This window comes from Nothoprocta perdicaria, unplaced genomic scaffold (assembly GCF_003342845.1).
Source record: "Nothoprocta perdicaria isolate Ctin4 unplaced genomic scaffold, notPer1 scaffold_363, whole genome shotgun sequence".
NCBI lineage: Eukaryota > Metazoa > Chordata > Aves > Tinamiformes > Tinamidae > Nothoprocta > Nothoprocta perdicaria.
Genome location: NW_020455603.1, coordinates 406,712 through 429,601, shown reverse-complemented (window position 1 = coordinate 429,601; position 22,890 = coordinate 406,712). Strand labels below are relative to the sequence as shown.

At 35.9% G+C, this 22,890-nt stretch overlaps 1 long non-coding RNA gene across 2 annotated transcripts in view; it reads right to left on the bottom strand.

Moving 5' to 3' along the window:
• Positions 1-22,890, bottom strand: part of LOC112951695 — a 68,467-nt gene that overhangs the window by 10,974 nt on the left and 34,603 nt on the right. For both annotated transcript variants that reach the window (XR_003250260.1, XR_003250261.1), the window contains exon 2: positions 20,025-20,092. This is a non-coding gene — a long non-coding RNA (uncharacterized LOC112951695). The remainder of the gene's footprint in view (positions 1-20,024; positions 20,093-22,890) is intronic.

The following is a 22,890-nucleotide window of genomic DNA, read 5'->3' as shown; positions in this document are numbered from 1 at the left end:
TCATCTTTATTGTTAGTTTAGTTTTGGGGAATTTTTATGCTATTTAGGTAATAGGAAAACTGACATCTTAGAAATACTACTTTTTTTTTTCACAAAAGGAAATTGAAAGATGATAATTTCTTGCTAGTAAAATTACAAACATCCTGGCAATAAACCTAATATTATAACTTTAAACTGAAATTTTGTCTTCAGGGGTATGATTAACAGTTTCGTATGTAGCATATAATACTCCTGCCTTAGTACATAAATAAAAATAATCACAGAATCAAAATTCCTAGAATTTCCAGAAATTAAAGTTTCATCCCTCTTCCTGATCATTAGTCTCAAAGAGGGATGCCTTTTACTTTTCTTTGTTTGAACTGACTCTTCAGGCTGAAAATGGATCATCTAGCAGCCACACGCATCACTTTAAACATGCATTTATAGCAAGGGCTGACACATCATCTTGATGCCTCATCCATCATTATATTATTCTCCAAAGATGGTAAATGAATCATTTGAATGCATACATGAAGCATTTATGGCCTAAAGGGTTTTGTTCAGTATCCATTACATTCAGTAAAATTTGTTACATTGATTTTAGTGATCATTGGATCACACTAGATCTTATAGCTATAGGCTGAGCAGAATAATGTATTTAGGAAACATAGCTTTTTCTGCACTTGGAATGGTTGTGATTTTCTTGAATTTATCTGTTTGAATGAAAAATTTATTCAAGGCATTCTATAAGTTAAGCATTTAATACCAGAATAATATAAGGAAGGAGGGAATAAGTGATTCTTGAGCAGTTGCAAGACTGATAGGAATTTTCACTCATTTCTTTGAAATGACATGCACAAGTTGTTATACATATGCCAAATTGTTTGACATTTTTTAACACCAAAACTGCAATGTAAGGTGGTCCTGCCACCTTACCGAGTGGTCCTGCCAGAACCAGTGTGACCATGCTGATTAACAGCCCCATGAGAAAAAAACAACAATAGTCAATGATGAATGAAAAGATTATTTTTGTTTTTTTGACCGATCTGTTCATTTGAGTCTTAGGGATAAAAAAGTCTTCATAACATAAAAATTCTTCACAATGGAGATTTTGTTGAAGGACATAGACAAATTGGGTCACATAATATAAAATAAAGTCAAAAAGGCAAGTGAAACTGAATGAGCTGAGGATATGTTTTTGATCTGTGTTCTTTGTCATACAACCCTCTAAATGAGATAGTGAGAGTCTAATTCAGGTAGGCTGTCTGAATTATTTTTACAATAAAAAGTCCTAGTAGCAGCATAAGTCAGATTTTAAGGTACCTGGTTGTCAAATTTATCACATTTACATCCAGAAAATGTAATTGAAGAAGGTAAATTGCAGGAACACAACAAAGTAAAGAATGTAACACTAAGAAATCTTAAACTATAGGGTGCCATTCTGCAGTCTGTGAAGACAAATTTGCTTCATTTATACTGGCAAGACACAGGCAATGGAGAAAGCACTGACACAAATGAAATTTCCTCTGATGAGGGTAGTAGAACCTCTTCCAACAGTCCCCCTCAACCTTGACACTGGCTTAAAATATTCACTCCTGACTTAGAAGGTTTGCTGGAGTTTTTCTTTACAAAGAAACAGATATCCAGAATGCCCCTAAATACTGCAGGATCAGCCTTCTTTCTAATTCAAACTTCAGCAGCTTGCAAGTTTTTGTTAGCTGTGTAACTAATAATGATAAAATAACTAAGTACTGTGAACTTTTCTAAAGGCTGTGGTAGGATTCATTAAAGAATGTTTTATACTCATTACATCTTTGTGATTTGCTAGCTCCATCTATTTCAGATGGTATTGAAAAATTTAACAATGCATATAAACCAGAACTAATATTGTTATGATATTAAAGTTACTGCACAAAGAGTGATCATGATATTTGACATGTACTTTAGCTTTGGTTATTCTTCTACGAGGTTTTCTTTAGCCCCTTGAGATCCATAATGCATCAGGAAATATGTCTTTTTTGTTTTGTTAGGAAAATATACCGATGAATGCTCTGATGAAATAATGTGTGCCTTGTGTCTTGTTAGTCCTGGGATGTCTTGAAGAAGACAATGGGCCTATTCTTAGGAGACAGATGCAACTAAAAACTAAATGTATAAATCAGCTAGCCTACTACTATAAGGAATAGCTTGGCGTTGTATATTATTTTGGGGCTTTTATTTTCAAAATACTATTTCTTATAACCTTTTTAATAATAGCTTTAAGTGTAAGCTGCATGAAAACTCTCTTTTTTACTTCCTTTTATGAGGTTATAGGCCAAACATAGCTCCCACTCTGTCTGTGCAGAATCTTCCTTAGGCAACATGAACCAGAAAGATTATTTAATTAATTTAATATTATTCAGGGAATACTCTGGTAGTTATACATAACAATCTTATTGTCATATTTGATGCCTATCTCATTTCTTTACAGCTATATTCTTTCCTTCTTACTTTGGGGAGAAAGGTCAATGTTCCTCTTGCAGTTGGATCTGAAGTTCATGTCCACACTGAATGAGAAGGATGCCTAGCTGGTCTGAGGTGAAAGCTCAGTTGCCATCAGAGGTGGCTCACTTTTGATCAACTTGGGATATGGGCATCTACAAGCTTATGTCTGTTTGCAAAAGGGCAGAGTAGCCTCAAATCTATGGAACAATCCTTTTCTTGGCAGAAAATGGAAGAAGTCCATTTGGACTCTTCTCAAAAGCCCCTGTTTTCCATTTGAAAGCTTTTACTCCTCTTTGCCTGCTGCGGTCTTGATGTATCTAGTCATTCCATATTTAAAATACTCTGAGGAGAAGCTTGGAAGAACCATGATGCTAGAGTAACTCTGTAGAGTTGGGCAAGTGATGTCATGGTACAGTTGGAGTAAGGAAAAGGAGAAGTGGATGATGCTTTGAAAGAATTACATCTTAACAACAAAAATTACATCTTAGCAACAAAATTACATCTTAGCAACAAAATTACATCTTAGCAAAATTACATCTTAGCAACAAAATAATTCTGATAAAGGTTAAAATTGGATACATTCTGTCCAAAATTGGATATTTTCTCCACCCATCTACAGAGCTTTCCAGTGTTTGAAACTATAGACGCAAATTAAGATATTTGACAAGTCTAGGTATCATAGGCTGAAGAAATAACTGTTAGCCAGTGTCTTTTCTCTGAGATACTCCAGATGATTTTTAAATGCTTTATACACTGCCAAAAGATTGGTTTTTTTTTTTTTTTTTTTTTTTTCCTGCTGCTTTCAGGAATTTCACCTAAAAACTTACAATAAAATTTTCAGAACTATAATTTAGATAGTTCAGGGACATGGAAATGCTTTAGTTGCCATTTGATGAAGTTTTTCTGCCTCATTAGAATTTAGTAAAAATGGTATTTGTTGAAATATGTCAGAAAACATAATGTTTATGGAGTTTGGACAGCAATGTTAAAAGAAAATTATTATTTAGAAATAAAATTGTTTTATTTATTTGTTAAACTGCTGCTGTTGCTCTTAGGACCAAATACATACTAAAACATTCATCTAGCAGCATGAATAAACAGATATTTTTATATTATAAGGGAAGGGAAGGGAAGGGAAGGGAAGGGAAGGGAAGGGAAGGGAAGGGAAGGGAAGGGAAGGAGAGGAGAGGAGAGGAGAGGAGAGGAGAGGAGAGGAGAGGAGAGGAGAGGAGAGGAGAGGAGAGGAGGGGATGAGATAGTGGAAGTAGAGGATAGGAAGAAGTTGAAGAAAATCTGGCTGGTTTGCTTTCTTTTAGTCTTTAGGTAAGTAAAATATACATTTTACTGAAATATCTTACTGAGCACCTGAACAATTTAGGCTGACTTAGGAAGACAGTGGGTAAAGAAAGGATTTATATTGATGCAAAAACATCCAGGATTTTACCAATAACTTACTACAGAATTAATAAACTGTATAATGTTGACTATCAGTAGAACATACAGCAAATGGATCCATAGATAGCTTCATAATCTATATTGTCACATCTCTGCTTTTTGTTTTCTCTCTTCAGTAGAGTCCAGTCATCACATACTATCTAGCTGTGCAAAAGATTTATAACAATATCTGTCTGAAATTAAATAAAACAGAACACAGGAACAGAGGATGAAACAAATTATATCTTGCTATGCAGGAAGTAACACAAGTATGCAGTTCAAATATAGAAAAAGGTTCATTTGAGTCAATGAACTCAAAACACAGAAATGCAGTTTCCTATGGCAAACAATTCAGGCAGAGTTTTGGCACTAATTCATGTCTTTCACCAAACAGTGAATATACGTGTGAAACAAAGGAGAGGTCGGACTCGATGGATGGGCATGAGGTTGTACCATACGCTGCTGATTACAGTTATGTGGTGTGGACACTGCCACGCTGTGATGGATATGCTCTTTCCCCAGCTCAACCTGACCTTTCACATGTAGCCCTATTCAGTTTTTAACCATCCACAATTTATCTAATCCTGGTAGGCGCCTTCTTGATTTCTTCCTCCACTCAGACATCAACATAACAGTCCTGATGACTGCATCCCAAAAGGGAGATAAGGCTAATACACTAGCCAATGGTCCTCTGAACTGAAAGAATGACTATAAGTCAATTATCTTATCCTATAAATATGCAGACAGCCCAAGTGCCCTTTGAGCTCCCCTGCCATGGCAGCGGTCATAAACCGTTGACCAGGTCTAGGACTAGCATGGATCCAGCCGCACCCAGACTCCTCTCAGGAGTTTGGAAAGGAAGAGGGTCCAATCTGAACCTCATGACTCAACGAGAGGGTATCCAAGAAAATTATTATCTTGAACCTCCATGCAGTAAATAATAAGCAACCTTGCCATAGAATCTCATGAAATCATTATATATATATATATATATAGAGAGAGAGAGAGAGAGATATAGATATAGATATAGATATATCAATAAATCCTATTATCATTTCTTTCATATGAGTGAAGTGCATTTTGTCACTTCCTCCCACACACATACACTCATTCCGTGACATACACTTGGGTCATAATCTCATATTATCCACTGAGTGACCATGGAGAATCATATTCTCTTCTATCTCAATAAACAGGGATAAAAATTGTCTTTCATTCTAATCTGTCTCAGAATTTTCTGATGAGAACTGTAGGGGCATGAACTTAGGAGACATTAGGAAGATGGGAGATCAGAGGTACTGGAGTGTCTGTGGAGATTATTTTCAATAATGAAGCTTGTTAAGGGGGATCTGAAATGTGTGCCACTGTGGAAAGAACATGTCTGGAGTTGCTTGGAAATGAAGAGAACCTGCCCCAGTTGTGTGCTCTGGGTTAGAAGACAGGACCACTCAGCCAGCGTCATCAGATATGCAAACCAAGCAGCAACTCACCTGCACAAGGTGATATATAGAGTAGAAAAGTGCAGGATAAAGATAGAAGGGAAGGTCAAGAGGAAAAATAATGTCTGGGTAATAATGAAGGTTAATGAGAAAGCTACTTTGAGAGCTAAGGTGAAGAATACTTTCTCCTTAGTTTGAAGTACTTACCTGATGAAAACTATGGTGCCGACGGGGGTCGGCAAGCCTCATTCACTAGCCGGACTGACCTGGGGTTGTCCTCATCCCAGGGCCCTAGAGCACAAATATCACTATGGGGGATGCGGCAAAATGGCAATTATTGCGCAGTTCAGTCTGCCTATATACTCCAGCTGAATGCGGAAACTCACCTACTGCCCAATCGGGAGACTAATTCCTACTTTTTGCCTTGTATGGCATGGGGTTATCAGTAAACTGCATAAATTAATTATGCTCCTAACTCCCGTGACATCACGAGATCTTCCAAGCGCTATGCCCTAAGCTCTATGCCCTATACTATACTATATCATCTACTTTTGCTAAGCTCTCTAACTTATTAAGCCCTAAAAACACAAAAACTCCTACAAAGCTATATGTCTGCTTATCAAAACAAAACAAAACAAACAACAACAAAAAAAACCACAGAAACATAGTAAGATGAGAGGATGACATAGAAAGAAGGCAATGAAAAAATCACAGGATAGGTATAGCTGGTATTCTCAAATCAGTTTAGTCATATTCTCTTTCTTCTTTCATATTCTCTCTTAATCTTAACTAGCTAACTTCTCCTGGAAATGACTCAATTAGTTGAACAGTAAGGCTTAAACACAGAGAAAATTCAGAGGAACTGATCCCTCACTGTGCTAAGAAAAAGCAGCAAGGTCAAATAAATGTTTGGCATATGAAAAAACAAACTCTCTCTCTCTCTCCCTGCCTTTCTTCAAAGTGAAAATAGGAGCAAATCTCAGGATTTGGCCATAATCTTTTTGTATTTTTAATACATTTTGTTATTTATGAAGGATCTTTTTTTTTAATAGCTGAGTCATAAGAAAAATTCTCTGAGATTCTCTGTTCCCAGAGAAAAAACTCTGGGAACAAACCATGAAGTACCTGAGGTCAGTGAAAAGTCCCTCACTTGCCATTAGATGCTTTTTGTCACAGGCTACCCAAGCAATTGTGTGTGTATAATGTACGATGCTATGTCCTACATATTAATTAAAGATTTGTTATTAATATACATAATTACTTATTGTTATTAATATACATAATTACTTACCAAAGATGGTTTGCTAAAAACATAGAAACAGAATTGCATGCAAAGGAGGAATTTATTTTGGAAACATCCTTTATATTCATGATATTGGCTAGAAAACTTAGCGAGACATCCTACAGAAAGGATAACCCTGCTTAAATGTGATTTTAGCATGGAGCATTCTGGAAGGGAAATTTTATTAAATAAGCAAAGTTAAGACTGGGGAGGAGGAAAGAGTATAATTTTAAAGCACTGATGTTTTATTATAGCATTAAGTATTACCTCTTGGGTTGCAGAAAATATGCTTAATAAAAAGTTGTGCAACCTCCAAAATAACTAGAATAAGAAAAGCTGCAAAAATAACAGATAAATGGTTCATATTCAAACTTTTTATTGTTGTGGGTGGCATTGTGTTTTTCCTCTTGTAGCAGGGGATAAAGGCACACAAGGGAATCACAGCCAGCGCTCCAGAACTTCACATTTGTTTCAGCTCTCTGTAGGCCTTTTTGTGATACTGAGGTACTCTCTTAAGAGTGCAATTAAGATATATTTCTTTGGTCAACTATAAGAATGCCTGCAGAACTAGTTATTTTTAGCAACACTTCACAAATAAATAAATCATAATAAAAATAAAAGAAACCTACAAGTTTGTTGTGTCTGTTTGAAGCAAATGTGGAGGGCTTTTAAAATGCATAGAAAATATTGAAGAGGATCTTTTCTAAAAGAGTTCTCAAAATGGAGGGTTTTTTTCCTCTTGCAGAGAATTGCTAATAATTTGACAGACATTTCAACAAAACTAAAACAAAGAAAGAAATCTTTGACACTTTGCTGCTGAGCATTAGGAGGAACTGCCAGTGAGCTAAAGAAAGATCATCACCCCTTCACCCTTGAGGAACTTGAGCCATAGATAAAACCATGTTGGGCAGCATGCCATGAAACACTGAAAATATAAACCTTGCCTTGGAGAATTTACAATCCAACACAAGGAACCAGAAGCTATCAACAACTTCTGTATCTGATATGTGTGGAAGAAGGCCAGGCAGGGAGGTGGTGTGGAACCTGGATGAAGGCCAGGGGTCCCCTGGCTCGTCTCTTCTCCAAATTCCCTCAGTTGCTCCTTTAACTGAACTGTTGTCTAACAACTGCAGTCACCATGCTAACACTACTGCCATTATCATTTGCACAGGGGCACTCCTCTAACCATTTATTAAAACTGACCAGCCCATTAAGGTGAAAACCTTCCCCACAGAGTAGCGGCGCAAGATACAGTCCAATTTCAAGATTACATGGATCACTATAGTAGTTTTAAAATACAAGGGGCTTTTGGTCCACTGCAGTGGCTGTTTGACTCAAACTGGCTGTTCTGTTTGAAAATTCATAGAGTGACAACAACTGTCTTCCAACACATAGCTCCAACCGCATGATCCTTCTTCACACAGCATATTTCACTTTCACTTTGAGGAAAAAGTATCCTCAAAACTAATATCTAACATGACTACTTTTAGTCAAACAAGTCTCAAAACACTGGCTTCTACCAACAGGAATGTGTTTTTAAGCTGCTAGTAGAGTAATTGTTAATAGCTAAAATACTAAAATTGTTAGGATTAATTGGATCTCGTAAGCAGACTATATATAAATTTATTTTAAAGTTGGACTTTGTTCATTCTTCATTACTAAGATTTAATACCAGTTTAAACTTGAATTATTATATGCTGGAAGTTGCTATGAGGAAACTAGGAAACTTCCACTTTGACTCTCTAGGTTAGTAGACTCTTGGCTTACAATATTCCTAGTAACTTTGGTTTTGGTTTATCAGAAGTTGTTTCAAGTACATTATGACTCTGTGAGTGGACCACTGGAAAAAATCCAAAATGTAAAGGCTAAAATGACTTTAGGTGACGTGAAAGTACTTTTCTAAAGGGGAGTTTTTAATTTCTTTCTTCAAATGCACCATAATGTGTTTCTCCCTGCTTGTGCTCTGCTGATCTTTAATTGCCTGACTCCCTCGCCTTTCAATGTCTTCAGATGTCTGTCTTATCTACCATTAATACTTGGAAGACTAAAATGGTATATATACTCATCTAAAGCTGCTGTTCACTCCCACTCTTAAGATTAGGGCCCACCTGCTCCTTCTTCCCTACCACATGCCAGAATAAAGCCATGTCCTCTGCCTTTTTGACTAACACTGTATTAGCTACCCTATTGTTCTTTGTTTCTGACTCTCTTTACCAAGGAAAACTCACCTGAGGGGAGATTCTCATTAGTGAAGACTCTCTTTACTGTTGTTACATACTATTTTTGTTCATAAACACTAAATAAATCAGATAATCTGTATATATGAAAATAAATAACAACTATTAGTGATGAAAGACATATTTCAACTATTTTGGAGGCTGCATGACTTTTTATTAGTTTAGTTTTGCAGTCTTGGGTCCTTGGGTCTGTTTTTCCTTTTTTTCAAAAATATTTTTCCTAATTGTTACCTAATGCTCTGAAGTAATGCATTCAAAGGAAAAAACTACTCTTGAAAGCTTTTTTGCAATGTGTTTGAAATACACTTTGGCTCATAAACACATTTTGCCTTGTGAGTGAATAAAATGTTTGATAGTGTTTTGTATTATGTTGATATATATTGCTTGATTTTAATGCTTACTGTATAATTTATTCTATGCTTTGTTTTTTTGCTTTTGTGAAAGAGAGATTAAAAAGCAATAAAATATAAAGTGGAAATGTACTACAACCTGATATAGTAGAGAAACATAGTAAGTTATTAATGCCAACAAAATCAGTCAGAGCACCTGATGTGCAAAGTATTACGATGACAGAATGCTCTTCTTGGCAACTAGGTTGTGCCCATCTTCTGGCTGGAGAAGACAGCATCACTTGGTTTTGATACCAAGTGCTGAGCAGCTGGATCACCAGGAAAAATCACTGCTTCCATCTCCTTCACTGTTCATTAGTTTGCCAGAACTCCATGGTAAGAATAAATATCCTGCAATACCAAAATGCTGTAGGGAATGTGGCTCTGATAATGAAAAGTCTGTAGCCATCAGAAACAGCCTGGAACAGTGAAAATCCCTGCAACTAGAGATTCAAGTGAAAAATCAAACACCTTCTTGTGTGACCTGAACTTACTCACCAAATGAATTAGGGACTTTATCCTCCAAGTTGCTGAGTATCTACTGAGAAATGCTGAGTACTGAATGTTTATTGACTTCTATAGGAATATATACTAATATGCATATTCTCTTAGAATACCAGGATTCTATATTCTATATTTTGCAGCACAGCAGAGATGGCAGTTCTGTCATTGCAGCACAGCAGAGATGGCAGTTCTGTCATGCTTACTCTGTCATGCTTACTTTCACTTTGTTCTGCACAAAAAGTGCTTTTTTTTTTTTTTTTGGGAAATGAGTAGAGGAGCAAATCATTTTTCTTAAAAACAATGGACACATTTGGTTAACTTCAGCATGGCAAGAAATAATATAATAATATAGTAATATAACAAAAATGTTAGCAAGGGAGAAAACAAAACTGTATGAAATACGTGCCTGCACAAAATAAAATTTGTTTTTCATGTGATGCAAATTCTATTTGCCTTTCTTTTCATTTAGCTTTTTATTTTATAATTTCTATATTAATGTTTCAGTATCCATTCATGAAAAATCACTCACAAACTTATTTTGCTCTTTATCATTTTAGGAGGTTCTTTTTGTATATTGGGCATACAGGTCTGGCAAGTCTCTCCCCTGATGTTCCTCTTTCTTTTTTTAGGAATGTAAGAAAGTCCTGGTGCTCTGAAATAACATTTTTGCAATTATGAAATAGTGAAGATTGCCTTTTTCTGGCCTGAAAGCAAGGTGATCTTTAGGCTGATAAGTCAGGAGAGCCCCTGGAGCTTACTTGGACTAAAACTGCAAGATCTTTGATAGACATAAAGGAAGAACCAAATAATCTTTAAGAAAATCTTAAGTTTGTGACAGATAAAGTAATGTGCAAGACTGACTGTTAAAAATATTTTTTTCCTTTTCTTCCTTGGAATGGGGATAGCCACAGATAGACCTCATAGCGGAGTTATTGTCAATTTTATGGTGCATTTTATTGCTTGGTGGTTTTATATAATGTATGCACTGTAGTTGCTGATTTAGACAAGGATTTAGAATATCGGAGGTTTTACTACTTTAACTCCTTCCATTCCTACTGTTCTATTCCTACTGTTCTTTCACTCCTGTTTTTATCAGAGGTGCACAGGGTGTGCCCTTGGGACCGGGGTGAGTCACTCACATACCATGCCATGTACATGGGGAGTGAGATGTCTTTGGTGATGATACCATGTGCTCTTGCAATGTTGGCGGCAACATAAGGTGAAATGTGCACAGTCACAGCGAATGCTTATTTACAGGATTGCATTAGGAGGAGCTCCTCCTTGAAGAAGAGCGATATATGAAAGCTGAATGTTTGGCAACTTTGCACAGTGCCCATGTTTGGTGCAGAATAAAAAGCTGTTTCCAGAGGCTCTTGGAATGACACTGTAACCCCTGATCCTCACCAATTTCTGCCTTGGTTATAAAATATTAGCTCCTGCCTACTCACTCAGTGGAAAATTATTATTTACTTTTAAACTCTCACCTTGTATGCTTCCTTGCTCTTCGTTTTTCCACCTTTATTGTTTGCTTCTTTCTCCTTGCTTGTTCTGTCAGCTTTGACAATCGCTCAGGAGTAATTACTAAGTATTACTCCTGACTAATACACTACCAAGTAATAAGCACCAGAGTAATACACTCCTGAGTAGCTGCTAGGTATTATTCCTGAGTAATGTACTCCTGAGAATTATGCTGCTATGTAATTGCTAAGGAATTCTAGGAATTCTTTTCAGGACCATAGAAACATAGGAAATTTCATATGAAAATAATTATCCTGAGCAAGTGTATGTTCTGTCTTGACCAGATGGTCCCTGGCTGCTTCTTTTCAATTTTGCATTGCACAGCTGTCAGTCACTGTGATAAGCCTTCTGGACAATATAATAAGGAAATATCAGAACTTCCCTAATGAAATATAATGCCATCTAGAGTTCTCCTAAGAAGAGTGCAGCCTGGCTACCGTCTCTAAATGAAGCTAGATGAAGTACAAAGCTCATCAATATAAGATGGCTACGCTCTCTAAGGGATTTTTAGTGAGGTTGTAGATGTTTTTATGCATTTCAGAAAGATCTCTAAAGCTAACAAAGGACAATAAAAATTGTCTTTTTGATTATCTGCTAATTATATGCAAACTCCGTGGTAAAAAAAAAATTAACAAATACTATCCATTTGTAGAATGTTATAAAAATATGATTTTAGATTAAAACAGGCTGTTAGTTCTTTGCTACTGTACTTCTACCAAAGAACAGAAGACCAGGAATTGATGCCAAGAACATATATGTGTTCCTGTATTCACTCTCTCTTGCTAAAGCTCTCTCTGAGCTTTAATAGGAAAATATCTATAGTACAACTAGATTCAGATTTGCAGCCAAACTTCCTGTGTTAGAAGAAAGACTACAGTCAGGTAAATAGTTTGAGTGACTTCAAATTTCAAAATTATTTATCTGAATTAATCACTGAGGATTCACTGACTAGAGGGCCCAATTCCCCTTTTTTTTTTGATGTCTGTCGCTATTAGCTATGGGCTTCTTTGAGGAAAGAAATGGAACAGATCATAAATCATAGAATCATAGAATCATAGAATGCCGAAGGTTGGAAGGGACCTCAGAGGTCATCGAGTCCAACTCCCCTGCTCACGCAGGGTCACCTAGAGCAGGTGGCACAGGGCTGCATCCAAGCGGGTTTTAAAGATCTCCAAAGAAGGAGACTCCACAACCTCTCTGGGCAGCCTGTTCCAGTGCTTTGTCACCCTCACAGTGAAGAAATGCTTCCTTAAGTTCCTGTGGAACTTCCGATGCTTCAGTTTGAAGCCATTTCCTCTAGTCCTATCCCTGCCCACCACTGAAAAGAGGCCGCCCCCCTCCTCCTCCCTCCCTCCCTTGAGGTATTTATACACGCTGATCAGGTCCCCCCTCAGCCTCCTCTTCTCCAGGCTGAACAGACCCAGCTCTCTCAGCCTTTGCTCATAAATGATTTACTACACAAGAAAAGGAAATAAACCCTCAGCGGTTTGTTCAGGAGAATACTTTTGCTTATTTTTTTTCCACAGCTTTTGACACAATTCACATGTCTTATTTCCTTTCCCATAAGGCTATATACCTTAGTCCTTATTGAAGTAGAAGAGGAAAGAAAGACAGGTAAAGAAACTCGACATTTAGAATATTTACCAAAACGTCTGCAAATAAGTTATTCCAGATCCTGTCAGGGAAACCACAGGTACTATATCTACTGTAGTAGATATAGTATTTTTATTTCTTTTTGTTCTGAAGAAAAAAAAAAAAAGCTTTTTTAAAAATTATTCTTCAAAACAAAATATACAGATTTGTGTCTTTCTGAGCAATGCAATAGATGCAAACTTTGGGTTCACCTCTTTCAACCATTTTATCTGTGACCAAATTCAAGTAATATCTGTATTCATATCCTAAAATAACACTCACATCAGCAGGTTTGAACCTTTTCCAAGAGCCATTGTTTCTGTAGCTCATGGAATAAAATATTGGAAGCAATGGACACAGTCCACACCTTGCAGGATGTTTTGCTTCTTTGTCTTTAGAGTATGCAGAGTTGGACACAGAGCTTACTTCTTTGACACATCACAGTACCATCTGAAGTATGTTAATTTTGCCTCCAGAAATGTATGTCCTTTGGCAAATAGAGTTTCAATAGTGAGACCTGCTTTTGGGAAGTAGGGAGGACCACCAAAGTTAGCATTATTTCTATTTGGGAAAATTGTGGTGAGTGACAAACTGGTTAACTGCTAGGTGAAAAATTTCTGCAAAGCTGAACAAATGTTCTTATTCCTGGAAGACAGAAGTTGGAAATGTCAGTTTACTTGGAATATCTATTCATACCTGTTAGTGTAAGAGATTATATGTTAAGTTGTTAATATATTATTATAGAAACGAATTTTTATTCCACTTTTTTCAAAACACAGCCATATTTTCACATAGCAGATCTGTACCATGGGAGAATGAACAATAAACAGGGAGATGACTGAGGCTGGAACCTCAAGAGCTGGAAATATGGACCAGAGAGGCTGGAGAGGCTGACAGAAAACTGTAGCACAAAGAGAAAAAAATAAGGACCAGTGCCCTTTGCTCAGTGAACCAAATGGTATAAACTAGCCTTCTGCAGGCAGGGCAAGCTATTCTAGAAAAGAAACATGGGAAAACTAAAAAGGTGCCAAAGTAAATCAGAAATGGCTCCAGTCCCCCCTTCCCACCTTCTGCAGGTAACCAGATGTTGAGAATAGCTATTCATCTTGCTTCTGGTTGTAGATTAGTACATATTATCAAGTTACCAAGGCTTCTCTACAGCCCTGAGACTAGCCAGTGGTGGTGAGACTAGCCAAGGTCTAGAGCGGCCTTCTTCTCAACCTGAAGTAGTGATCTACAATGTTCAAATAAAGAGTATCTTCACAGTGGGCTTCATTCTCCCTCAGGGCCCAGGCTGACTTATATTCATGCTTTAGCCAATTAAATTTGAGATAGAAAAAAGAAAAAAAAAACACACAAATGACCAATCTGAAAGGCTTCACAAGAAGCTGTGAGCTGTTTTTTTCATATTACAAATCTATTGCAAATCTAGATCCTCCGTTATGGCTTTTCAGCACTTACAGTGAAGGTGAGATAAACACAGCTCTGAGGAAATCATCTTTAAACCATAATTTTGGAATTCTTTCAGAGCTTGTTTGAACTCTTCTAGCCCATAACATTCTGTGGGAAATACTACCGCCATGGGAGAGGGGGAATACTGTGCACTGGAGTCCCTCAAATCTCATTCTCAGCTCTGGCCCATAGAAATTATCTCCCATGCCTGAGTCAGGGCCAGAGTTGGTGCAGAAAACATATGGCTAAAACACATCCCAACTTTACATAGGCATTTATCTGGGACACTTTGTGTCCCACCACTGAGGTAAGAGCAAGAATTATATTGTCTACAATATGAATGTAATGCACTGTCACCTTGCTACGTTAACCTATGTTATTCTTATTCCCATGGGAAAGGTAATAAATATGCTTTGCATTGTTCACCTCATGACACACTGCTTGTAGTGTGGTCTTAGGCAATTTTTTTTGTGCTATTTAAAGATAATTCTCAGCTAAGACTACTGAAATTTCTGTAAGATGTGTCATAAAATTTAAAGCATAAATTTCAGAATTATGGCATGATGCAGCCTCATTGATTAGGGATTGAGAGTTATGCAATGATTTTGTATGTGTGTCAGAAGGCAGATCCATGGCACATCATTTTACTTTTACTTTGTTTTTATTATCTTTTACTTACTTTACAGTCAAACTCTTTGCATGTGAGACAGCATCTCTATGTCATATCCCTAGCAATTACTTCTAAGTGTTTTATGCTACCTGGAGGTTAGAAAATATTTTCTTCTTTTAAAAAATACATAATTATATATTGCTGACAATGATTGATAGTCTGTTGAGTGCTGGATCATGAGCAATACTCTGAATATTGCAATAAAGCAAGTCTCACTAAGTCTCAAGGTTTCAGGAGCTGTCACACAGATCAGTCATTTTGCATTGTAATCATAAAGGCTTCGCTAAAATGATTCAAACAATAATAAATGAAGAATGGTTTGTGAAATGAATGCTACAAAGAGAGTTAGACTGTATAGGCAACAAACCCTCAGGAAGATCACCCTTTTCAGATACAGGAGAGCTTTTTATATGTTAAACCACAAGATGTATGAGTGCACCTCTTTAGGGCTATATGCAAACTTACTGACATAGGATAGACTCTTCCTTCTGGCCATAAAATTTTGTGTTGCTTCTTTATGGCAACCATGATGTCAATGATAAGCATAATTGCATACTAAGTAAATAGAGGATTTATCTCTAATCATCTCCACTAACATCCCCTTTCACTGGTAAGATCAAAGCCACTCCCTCATTATCCAGCTTTGGGATAGATATGATTTATTGTTGCAGACTTATCTATTTTACTGTGTTTTTGCAGCCAGCAACCTTTTGCAGACTAAATTCTGGGGAAGAAAAATTCTCTGTATTTGCATATTACAAGTGATACACTACAAGTTTTATTGAAGACTGTGTCTAAAGAATACTCATCTCTGAATGAATAAAAAAATATGATTTTGTGGCACACCACATGTTAATGAAGGGTTGGACATGATCTTCTGAGAGGTCAGAATGACAGTCATTTAGAGACTTTACAGTTAGGTGTGCAGTTTTCAAAGATCACAATGGAGTTATTTAAATCATACGAAGTAGACAGATAGGCATGTTGGATTTTAGTCAAAACTGTTGATTAAACTAGCTGACATTTCAGAACAACTGCAACAAATTAAATGCAAAGTTGCATTTAATTTGCACATTTGCACTTCTTGCAAAAATATCTTAACATGGTAGTGTATTCAACTTACTCTATGCCAGAAAAGTCCACCAAAACTAGCAGATCTATGTTTTCACTGATTCTCGTGCAGAAGAGCTTTTATTCCCTTTTATGATACTCATTCACAGAGAAGTGTAGGAGAACACAAAACTAAATTAGACCCCTCAGCAAGCCCAGAGAATTAGGACTGAAACCTGCTAATACAAAGACAAGACCATCATAAACACATGGTTTGTGGTATTATGCACTTTGGTATGCTTTACACTTTCTTTGTGTCTATCATGATGTTTCTTTTACAAAGCTGTCATGGAGCAGTAGGGGATAATCAGACACAAACACACCCCATGACATCTCTAATGGGCTGTTGGTAAATGCTCTCAAGAAAAGATCTGACACATGATGTTCTTCCTGTCCTCACCTGAAACAGCGTTATTGGGGTTTGTGGCTGTGAGTGTTCAACAGCAGGTATTCAACTGCATGATATTTTAATTTTGTAATCATTTAGAGAAATATAGAAAAACAAAATATCAATTTCAGCATTTCTGTTCAGCTAATGATGAACGAGTGCCTTTTGGGGGATAATATGTGTAGTACACAAATGTACGTTATGTTAGTCGCATTTGTATGCGACAGGAGGAGTGAAATAATTTTTCCGCCTCATTTTTCTGCCTTGTATCTCAGAATGACAACTACTCGTTGCTATGTTACTCTATAGTCCAGCAGATAGATTCAAAAAACACAAGAGGCTCAAGTTATTAGAATTTAGTTACTGTGAGATATTCTAAATTTAAGTCAGTTTTCAGTAACATTTTGGAGAAGGAGGGGAGAAATTAAAGGATTTGTGTGTACTGCAAAACTCTCAGCAGAGACTGTAACTAACAAGAACCTTTTCACCAGCTATTTTGTGAATAATGTTGTATCACAGTCCTTTCAAAAGTGATAGTTCAATCAGAACATTATTGAAGATTTTTAATTATTTTCCTGTAAGGAAAGAAAAGCCCTGCTTTGTAATTAGTGTGGTTTATTCATTTGAAGCAATGGCAATTCTTTGTCCATAGTCGAAATATGATTTGGCCTGCAACTAAATACAAATTAAACAATGTCGAGATAATACAATTTAACTAAGCACATGTCTTCATTTATATTAGGGAAATGCTCTGAGACTTCCATAAACGTGTAAATATTTCCAACATAGATAGGCTTTACCTCAAACAGCTTATTTTACAAACAAGTGACTGATAAACAAAAGGATGAAGAAGTTGAAGATCAGGTACATCCACTCTAAATTTATGAGCACAAATCACCTTATTTCTTGAGAGTTTCAGCCCCTTGTTCTGACTGTCTACCATTTCTCCAGGACATCTCTTCTGCAACTCAGTACATGACTAGGCTGAAATTTGACCTTCAAATTTCCTACATTTTCTCTTATTTATCAGTCTGTTTTCAGTGATAGAGAAAACTGAGAGAAAAAAAAATGTTGCCCTACTTTTCAACCTGGCATATAACAAGGCATCTGACCAAAGTTATGCAGGTTGCTGTAAGAGCGAATGAGACATTATTCTCTTTCACTGAACAGGTTATTCCTGTGTATCACTCCAAGAGGAAGTCAGTGACTAGCACTCAGATTGCCTTGTGATACATTGTGTAATTTTTGCAATATTTTGGAAAAAAAAAAAAAAAAAAAAGTATTAATGACCCTAAAAGATCCAAGAGCCATGATATTTAACCTGTTTTCTGTCAGTGCTAGAGTGTTTTTAAAATAAGTTTTGAAATTCAGGAAATTTTATTTGATACGCACACACACAAAAGAAGTTAGATGGCTATAGGATAAAAACAAAGAAAGATGTTTAAGAATTCTGAAATATTATGAGCCTCAATTATTGATAATTCAGCTTCACAGTCTATTTATCAAAACAGTTAAATACATAAATAGTTTTACACTTGTGAGTAGCTCTTACTGAGGTCAACAGATTAGAATCACTTTTGATATTTATATGCTTAAAAATCTTCATGAAATGGAACCTAAATTTATAGCTCAGGTACAACTGCTCTCCTCAGTAATGCCTGCCAGTTAAATTATTTCATTAAATGGGAAAACCCTGAATTGCTTCTACTCTTTGTGCAGTTGTGCTTGAAATATTACATTTAAACATTTCATCAGCAAATAATAAAAATAGAGAAATTTAAAGTTGCTAAGGATACTTTTTATGGGGATAATTAGATAAGATGAACCTAGGTTTGCCCTAGGTTGTCAATTGTTATTATTTATTTTCTGGCTATATGCTCTGCTCTACCAAAATTATGGAAAAATACAGAAAAATGTATATTTAATGGAATACTCAATCAACAATGTGTTCTTTTTTTGGTGGTTGATTTTTTTCTCATTTGATTGTGATACAAGACCACCATGGGAGTCAAATATTGTACTGAGTCCTGAACATGGGATCTTTTCAGGTTTTTAGTGCCTTATCGCCTCAACATAAACAAAAATCTCCTAACTTAACAATACCGTATAAAGACAGAAAGAAGGCTCTGTTCTCAGTGCCCAAATGCAGTTGGCCAGCCTTCTTCTGGACATGGGAAGAATGACAGACAGTCATATGTATATTCAAGTGTTCGCATATTCAACATCCAGTGAACTGCAATATGTATTGAACTATTGATGGCTTCTGGAATTTTCTTTTTACAAATACAACCAGAAACTACAGCTTAGAATAATGAAAGAATGATGAAAAATAGTAATTTCTTGAATTTCCTAAAAAAAAACATATGCAATTATATATATAAGGCCTTTTCTAAACATTGTGCTGGACTTAGGATGTAATGAACAGCGATTTAAAATGTAATGATTTTAGATTAATGTCTGTCACTGAAATGGTTATGTGTTTTTTCTATTTTTTTTTTTTTTTTCCTGTAAGAGACAGGAATAGGGTCAAGGTTTTTGTTCTTATTTTGGGCATTCTTTCCTGATTGAAAGTATTCAGAGCAGTTTGTTCAAAATACAAGCACATTTAGCATTAGTATAAAGTCCCTTTTGCCCTTTTTCAGCCAAGTCACTCAATCATGAAGGATGCTTAAATGACAACGAAGAATAACTTAGAAAATCCAAAATGGTAAAAGCTCATTCTCTGCGCTGTAAATCTAGACTTATTACAAAATTTCAAGAATGTTCTGATAAAAATCTTATCTCTCTATGAATCTCTGCAACAAGGAACCCTCTCATCTGAATGACAGGAAAATGTACTATCAGTAGTTCACACACTGTTACAGAAATTTTCTTTGAAACTCTCTCCTGACTAAAATCCTAATGCTTCTCCATTGTACCCAGGAACAAACAGTTATGAAGTGCATTTCACCTGTTAACCATACCTTCCTATGCTTTTGTTTTCTGAAAGCACCTTAAGGATCTTTTAATGTATCTCCTTTTCCTTCTGGGGTGTGAATGATTTAGAGGTCTGTTTATGTAAAATCATTACTCATTTTTTTTTGTCTAAAAAAAAAGTGTGGCTTGATTTAGTTAAAAAAAAAAGAATTAAAGCTATGACAAGTATTTATCATTGATTCTAGCAGATTTTAATGTATTTTAAAGCAAATGTGTAAAAATAAGGTAGATCTACTTAGATTGTTTTTTTCTTGAATATGTAATAAATTAAATTGTAGAAATACAATGTGATTAATAAATTATTTGTCAAGACAATATATTCATTCCCTTCAATATTCCACCCAGAAAACAATGAAACAAGCAGTCAGCTCTATAACTTTATATAGCCTGGTAGAGTAATGGAAAATTCTGTTGGAAGCAGGTGGTGGATGCAATCAGCAATGAACATAAAGAGGATTGGTGAGCAACAATTAGTAAGAAAGCACTAAGAAAAGTACATTGTTTTCTCCATTTAGTACTTTGCTACTTACTCAGTCACATCAAGAAAAGTCATTAAGAGGTAGTCATGATTTTTTTTCTCGAAGATGAAAGAAGAGCTCTGGAATTTTACAAGAAAAGACAAGATTTATTTTTCCATCAGAATGTAGACAGGAAAAAGCAAATATATAAGCACATAATCTGGAAAGCAGTTTGTTTATATTGTATAGATGATGAAATGTTGAAAAAAAAGAGTGTTTAATTTTCTGTTTAGTGTTATCCTAGGATATGGCTATGTGGAACAGTCTTGTTAAGCAGTCAAATACTTGAGGATGAGAAGATGGGTTTTGAGGTATAGATCTGCAATTTGAGGAATGTATTTGTGCTAGACTCTGTAAGACTAAGGCCAGAGTAACCTCATCATGTGAAAAATGTCTGTTTTAAAGATACAGTCTTCTGGTGGAGACAAGCCTACTTAGTTTTCACACAAGACACTTATAACCACACAGTTGAAATCTAAAGGATTATAAGTGGGTGTAAATTGCACACTGAAGAACTGTAAGTGAAAATTAGTTACAGTAAAATGATTTAATTTACACCTTCCAAGTTTCAGCACCTAGTTAGTCCTAGTTAGACCTTAGGAGTGGGTATGATTAACTTTAAAGAAAAATACATACATGATAATCCATCTTATGTATCAGCACCAGTTTTCTACACCACATAGTATTTGTGTATACTATATAAGGGGAAACTTTATTGACTTAAACACCTGGGCAAGTATTTCTGCAATTTCCTGGCTAAATTACATTTGCTACCAGAATTATTGACTCATGCTGACATGTTAAAAATAAATTGCCTCTGTTTATGTGCTAATTATTTTTATTAGAGAGAAGAAACAAACTAATACAAAACTAAACCAAATTACTAAAAGATAAACAAACCTAACAACTCTAATTTCATGGAAGAAATTAAGTACAAAACATTGTCTTGGCCAAAGTAACACATTAGAGAGATTTGACAGACCAGTGGATTAACAATGATGTTGCTTTAAGCTAGCCATAATTCAATCACAAATGTCACAGGAGATATAGTCTCCAGCTTTGGCAAGAGCTCATATGTAAGAAGTATCTATTCAACACTTCTTTTCCTTTTAGGTTAAATCATCAGCTGTAACACCATCCAGCTCTTGGCTGTGCCATTGTGGAGCATTTCTGATTTCTTCTATAAATTTGATCCTGGGAAGAGCTCTTCATCTCTTCCAGTCCTATAGTGATGTGCTAAAATTTACTTTCTTTATTGAGCTTCTATGTGTATAGTATTTGAATGTTTGTGAATGCAATTAAACTAATTAAATCATAAGACCAACATTTTTGCAACTTCCTCCATCTTCCCTGTCCCCCCACTCTCAATTGTTTTCTTCTGTTTTAAAAACCCACCTAATTTACTGGGCACAGCAGTATCCTTGGCCAGCCAGAGCGCTATCTTAGGCCTATAGACTTTCCAAAACTGATGGTGAAATAAAGATGGTGCTTTTCCCTGTTCCTTTAAGACTCAGTTTGGATCTGATACTAGCTCTTAATACCTCCTCCATGCATGTTAATATTATTGCTTCCATAACTAATTTTGCAGGCTTTCTGTTCCTTTTCTCTTCCATGATATTCTATAGCCCAGAATCTAAAGAAATAATTGAAAAATGAGTGATAAATAATGAACTCTGAAAAACCTATTAGATTTTTAACAGCCTAATTTTAACTTTTTGGAATTCGTTAACTCATGAGGTAGAACTGAAAGATGGGGCTTTTCTTTTTCTGTGTGTACATATGTGTTAGGAACATGGGCATGTCCTCACTCTGCAGACACTTATGAGGAAATTGCCTCTCCATAGAACATTTTTCCTCTTTGGAATCTGCTGAATCCTTGACTCATCAGATTCATAGTAGATGATAGAGTATTATCAAGTATGGATAGAGTTTGATATTGGCTGTCATTATTTAGTACAGCATTTAGCCACAATCTTTTACTTCTTCCTCCGGATGGTTCTCCTAGAAAGAGTGAATCTTACTGTGAAATGACATTTGTGATGTGGAAATCATGTTTTCCCTGTGATTTTCCTTTCTGTAGATCAGCTTGCATTGACCTCAAAGACCACTTTTGCTTTGGGGCCAAGGCCCAGGGGTTTTCATATAGACTGCGTGACCCAGTTCTTCCACTGATGAGACTGTAGCGACTAAGTCACTGGAAAGGCTTGTATATGATGACAACTGTCTTTTAAAACTACAATGTTGTAATCTCAAAACAGACATAATGAATCTGTACTAACAGGGAGAGAGGGCATGTTGATATTGTCAGTACACAGAAAAAAAAAAAAAAATAGTAACAAAGACTGGGCCAGTGGTCATAAAAGCCAAATATAGCTGTTTAATAAATTTGTTTAAACAGCTGAGGTTTTTGGTCTAGCTGACCCTCCTTGAATAGGGGAGGGTTGGAGCAGATGATCTCTAGATCATCATAGTATACTGTGGTATTGTAATTATCATTCTGTTTACAAATTCAGATTTTTTTTCCCCAGAAAAAATCAAGCTTCCTTCATAGGTCAAAAAATAACTTAAACTGTAAATGTCAACAAACAGTAGAAAAATATAGTGGAAATGTGCATGTGGGTGAACCTCCAGAGTTTAAATTCTAAACCCTCAATCAGAAGCCCACTACTTGTTACCTACAACTGGCACAGACTGGTTATAAATGTTTTAAAAGACTATTTGTACTGGGAAAAAAATGTGGACTTGACCTCTGGATGAAAGAAATGTTCCTGAAAATAAGTGATTCGGGTTTAAAAAAAAAAAAAAAAAAAAAAAAAAAAAAAAAATCTGTAGCTCTAGGTTCTTTCCATTTCCTTGATACAGAGCTGCATTTTAAGCT